Genomic DNA, 5,766 nt, shown 5'->3' with positions numbered 1-5,766 from the left:
TTGAACTACAGGAATCTCTCTCCTCCCTAATCTTCTTCCTAACCTGCCTTTGCGTTAGAAGTTGATGAAATTGTCTGTAAAATATATTGAGCACTGCTATTTGCAATCAACATAATTGAAGTTGGAATTTTCAAGGGATATTATCAGATAACATCTAAAGATCATTTAACTTGTTTTAGGAGTTTGGTTTCTTTTTTCTGGTTTCTGATGGATTACACATTTGAATAAACTAGTGCAATTTGTTTTTGTGCAGTTGAGTGTTCGAATATTGTTGGGCAACATTTTATGAAGACGTTAGCTTCATGCATAATTATGGTGACCTTTTCTAGTTTTCACTGTTCCTACTTTTCTTTTCACGATTTCTTTATCAGTTTTCTGTTCAGGGTTTCTAGCTTCATGCATAATTGTTAGGGTTTCTTTATCAGTTTTCTGTTCCAAGGTGTTGCCTATTCAAGATCGGATCATAGAAGTTTTACAATTCTTGATTCAAAGGATTAAACACGGCTTATTGTTAGGGTTTCGTCATCAGTCTTCTGTATCACTTATTTTTTCTGGCTATGGTCACAACACAAGACATTAACGTTGATTGTTACCCTGTTTTTCTGCAGCGCGTGGTGCATCAAAATAATAACGGCACAGTGTTGAGCCAGCTCCACCGCCACCGCCTTGAGTTTGATTTGCTGATCTCTACACGGAATATCATGAGTTCTTTTTGTTTATATGTCTCTTTGTCGGTTCTAAGTGTCTAGTTTTATGGACTTTGTGATTTTTCCTTTGGTGTTCTAGGAGAGGTAATCTATGAACTCTTGGTCACACATGGAAGCTATGGTGGAGACCCATTCTGCTTTAGGTTTAAATGCAATCAAGACAACGTTTCTTTTTGTTCAATTTATTCATCTCTATTTGATTTATGGATGGACTTCTTGTTTTTCAATCTCTATTCTGATTGATTAGTTTTTGTCGTTTGCTTCCCTTTTGTGATTTCTTCATGGGTGTTACAGGGTATGAATGTTGGTGAGATGTGGTAGCTTTTGAAGAATAACAATCTTGGTCTCCAACCATGGGAATAAAATCACTCTTTTTATTTGTTTTTGTTATTTATGAATATTTTTAAGATTTGGCTTCTTGACAGTGAGAACTGAATGTTGTGGTCGTTGTGTTTTTCTGTAGAATTATATATATTTCCTATGGCAGGATGGGGGGTTTAGGACGTCATGGCTGGGCTCTATATTCCTGCCTCTTGGTTTGGATAAATTTGCTACTCTTTTACTTTTCATTGGAAGTTTTTGATAATGTTGATCTATGAATGATCTCTTCTCCTAATTAAGTATCATCTTGGTTACAGTGGTACATGAGAACTGCCGTTGGAGTTTGGTTAAATTGTCACTTTTATATATTGAGCACTGCAGTCTGCAATCATCACAATTGAAGTTGGAATTTTAAAGGGATTTTATCAGACAATAACATGAACAGCTTAGGGTTATTTTACTTTGACGAGTTTGTTTGTCTTTTTTTGTTTCTTGAATGTTTGCACATATGAATTAAATTGTGCACTTGTTTTTGTGCAGTTAAGTGTTTGAGAGCAACATTACATGATAAATCTAGCTTCATGCACAATTATGGCGACACTTTCCTGGAGTTTGAATTCTTGGTTCTTTGACATATTTCTCTTCCATTTCACGATTTTGAAGTCTGATATTTTGTGAATTATTGAATATAACGGGTTTGGTATCATCAGTTTGTGTGTGTTTATTGTCTTGCTTCTTTATCAGTTATCACTTGATAATACTTGCCACTTATCCACTATCAATTATCACTTATCACTTATTAGTTATCACTTTTTACTTATCAACTATCGCTTAAAAGGCTAAGAATTACTTATGTGAGTTGAAGTTCTCATTTTGCAGCAAGCTGGAGTTTTGATGTGTTTTCTAGAAGGCTAAAAATTACTTGTTCTCAAGTGTGTTTTAAGATTCTTGGTTTGGAAGGCTAAGAACGGCAAATGGTTTTGGATTAATCTAATTTATTATGTTTACCTTTATTTTTCTGTCTATTGTTTTAACACCAGTCATACACATTGGATTGTTAACCTGTTTTTCAGCAGCGTAGTGTAAACATCCTTCATAGTGTTCAGCCTTGATTTGTTGCTCTGAATTGTATTTCATGAATTCTTTTTATATCAATATTTCTTTGTTGATTCTAATTATCTAGTTACCTCAATTTGTGATTTTTATTTCGGTGTTATAGGAGAGGTATATGAACACTCAGTGGCACATGGAAACTATGGCATATATTGTCAAGGACTTCCTATTCAGCATTAGGTTTTTAAACACAATCAAGACAAAAATTCTTTTCATTCAATATGATTATCTCTATTTGGATTATGGGTTTGCGTTTCCAGTCCTCCTTATCAATTTCAAGTGTTTAGTTTTATCAAATCATTCCTTTTTGTGATTTCCTCTTGGGTGTTACTGGGTTATTATCAAAGTTGGTGGATCTTGGATTTTAGACCACCTAGGAAACAAAATCATTATTTCTTCTGTGATTTCTTATGTATGTTCTGAGATTTGATTTCTTGACAGTCTTTGTGTTGGGCTCTTTGTTCCTGCCTCTTGGTTTGGAAAATTTTGCTACTCCTATACTCTCTATTGGAATATTTTTTATAATGTTGAACTACAGGAATCTCCCTCCTCCCTAATCTTCTTCCTAACCTACCTTTGCATTAGAAGTTGATCAAATTGTCTGTAAAATATATTGAGCACTGCTATCTGCAATCAACATAATTGAAGTTGGAATTTTCAAGGGATATTATCAGATAACATCTAAGATCATTTAACTTGTTTTAAGAGTTTAGTTTCTTTTTTCTGGTCTGATACACATTTGAATAAAGTAGTGCAATTTGTTTTTGTGCAGTTGAGTGTTCGAATATTGTTGGGCAACATTTTATGAAGAAGTTAGCTTCATGCTTAATTATGGTGACCTTTTCTAGTTTTCACGGTTCCTACTATTTTTCTTTCCACAATTTCAAATACTTATTGAACACATGTTATGTGGTTTGGTATCACCAGCTTATCTGTTTGATGTCCTTAATTGTGTAGGGTTTCTTTTCTTTTCTGGGTAGGGTTTGTTTCTGGATATGAGCCATACATGCGCAACTTCTTGGTGGGTTCGAGTCTTCGTACCTCTTGAGTTTGATTGCCGTTCTTCACACGTCATGTCATGAATTATTTATGTAATTTTGTTTGTTCTAAGAATTTGGAATTTTGCATGTGATTTTCCCTTTTAGTCTTGTAGAAGAGAGGCCAACAATGACTTAAAAGCTAAGGAAAAGATTGTCAAAGAATTCCTACATTATTAGATTTAATAACAAACAAGAGAAGTATTATTTTTGATTAATCTGTTCGTGAGTTGGCTGGTATTGTTCTTGAGATTTGTCTTCCAGATGGTTTGTTTCTATATGGTTCCTTTTTCAGGGTAACTTATTTTTATGTTTTGCTTCCATAATTTGGGATTGTTAGGGTATGCTTATTGATATGATGAAGACCTCGATAATCTGACGCTTCTCTGACAATTCTTTCGGTATTATTTCTTTACTAATCATGGAGGTTAATAATATGGAGATTAATAATGTGTTGCAGTGTTCAACTACTTGTGTTTATCCCTTCCATGTTCGATGGTTTTGCTTATTGAAAGACTGGATCTAAACATTAAGAATGCTTTACAATTATGAGTCTAATTTCTTCTCTATTATTACTTTTTGGCTATGGTTTCAACTTTCAACACAAGACACACATTGATTTAACCTGCATTTCTGCAGCTGTCTATCGAATTAATACAGTCAATTCATAGCTTTGAGCCATTGCTACCACCTCGAGTTTGTTTTGCTGATCTTTATGTTTTCATATTATTGAGTTTTATATGTTTGAATTTTTGATTATATGTTTGTTTGTAGTTTTTTATCTCTATGCCATTGCTACAGGTGTGTATTTTTATGGATTTGTAATTTCTTCTTCAGTGTTGTATGGAAGGTAATCGTTAGAATTTAGAGTCCTTTTGATTGAATGCATGAAAATAGATAAATTTTACAAGAAAAATATGTTTATGTTAAAAAAATATTAACAAAAAATAATTATTAGTTGTGACAAAGTTTCAAAACTCAAATTATATAAAATCTATAGGATAACTGTGGTTAGGGTGGCTTGATATCTGTTAATTTTAATTGATTCATGTGGTGTATGTTGTAATTTTGGATTCTATACAATATTATATATTTTATTTATTCATTATAATGTTTGATCTTAATGTTTCATTTCAAGCTCTTGGTGGCACGTGGAAGCTATGGTGGAGATAATCCAGGATTAGTTGTTCTTTTTGTTCAATAAGATCTTTTTGTTCAATATCTCTTTTTGTTCAATGTCTCTGTTCAGATTATGGATTACGTGTTTTCAATCTTTCTATTATTATTCCTTTTAGTGGTTTCTTCTTGGATGTGGCAAGTGTAGAGCGTTTTAATTGTTAACCTGTTGATCTGCAGTGTAGTGTAACATCCTTCATAATGGTCAGCAGCCACTGCCTCAAATTCTTTTCATTTCATTATTTCTTTGTCGATTTTAATTATTTAGTTATGTCAATTTGTGATTTCTTCTTTGGTGTTATAGTGGAGTTAATCTATGTGACCACACTGTGGCACTTCGAAACTATGGCGAAGATGGACATCCCTTCTAATATGATTATCTCTATTTGGATTATAGATTTGTGTTTCTTCATTTTCCTTTTCTATTTTTAGTGTTTAGTTTTATCCATATTTCATTATTTCTTTGTCGATTTTAATTATCTAGTCATGTCAATTGTGATTTCTACTTTGGTGTTATAGGGGAGGTAATCTATGTGACCACACTGGCACTTCGAAACTATGGCGAAGATGGACTTCCCTATATGATTATCTCTATTTGGATTACAGATTTGTGTTTCTTCATTTTCCTTTTCTATTTTGAGTGTTTTGTTTTATCAATTCATTTCTTTTATTGCGTTACAGGGTTACTATGAATATTGTTGGGGTCTGGTAGCCGTGTAGAAGATTATAATAATCTTGATTTTTGGCCTTGGGAACAAAATCATTTTTTTCTATGCTTCTGTTCTAGATTGGTTGTCCTTATGTTTGATGTTAAGATTTGATTTATTCACTGTGAACTGGAATGTGGGTGTCTTTGTATTTTCAAGGGAATTCATACTTGTCAGCCGAAGAATTAAGGACAACAAGTCTGGGCTCTTTGTTTGGAAGAATTTGCTACTCCTAAACTTTTTTAATGAATTTTTTTATAATGTTGATCTACACCGAATCACTTTCCTCCTAATTAGATATCCTCTTCCTTACAGTGGTACAGAGAACCAGCCTTTGGAGTATAAATTGATGAAATTTTTGATATATTGAGCACTTCTATCTGCAATCAAATAATTGAAGTTGACATTTTCAAGGGATTTTATCTGAAAATGTCAAAGTAATTATGTCATTCATAGCGCTGAGCCATCGCCATCGTCTGAAGTTTGATTTGCTGATCTCTATGCATCATGAGTCCTTTTCGTTTATTTTTCTTTGTTATGGACTTGTGATTTCTTCTTCAGTGATATAGGGATGGTAATCTATGAACACTTGGTTTGACATGGAAGCTACGGTGGAGATAATCCAGGGCTAGTTATTGTGTTTGTTCAATAGGATTATCTCTATTCGGATTATGTTTTCTGTGTTTTCAATTTCTATTTTTAGTG

Source organism: Cicer arietinum, chromosome 4 (assembly GCF_000331145.2).
Source record: "Cicer arietinum cultivar CDC Frontier isolate Library 1 chromosome 4, Cicar.CDCFrontier_v2.0, whole genome shotgun sequence".
Taxonomy (NCBI): Eukaryota; Viridiplantae; Streptophyta; class Magnoliopsida; order Fabales; family Fabaceae; genus Cicer; species Cicer arietinum.
Note: the sequence above shows the minus strand (reverse complement) of the source record.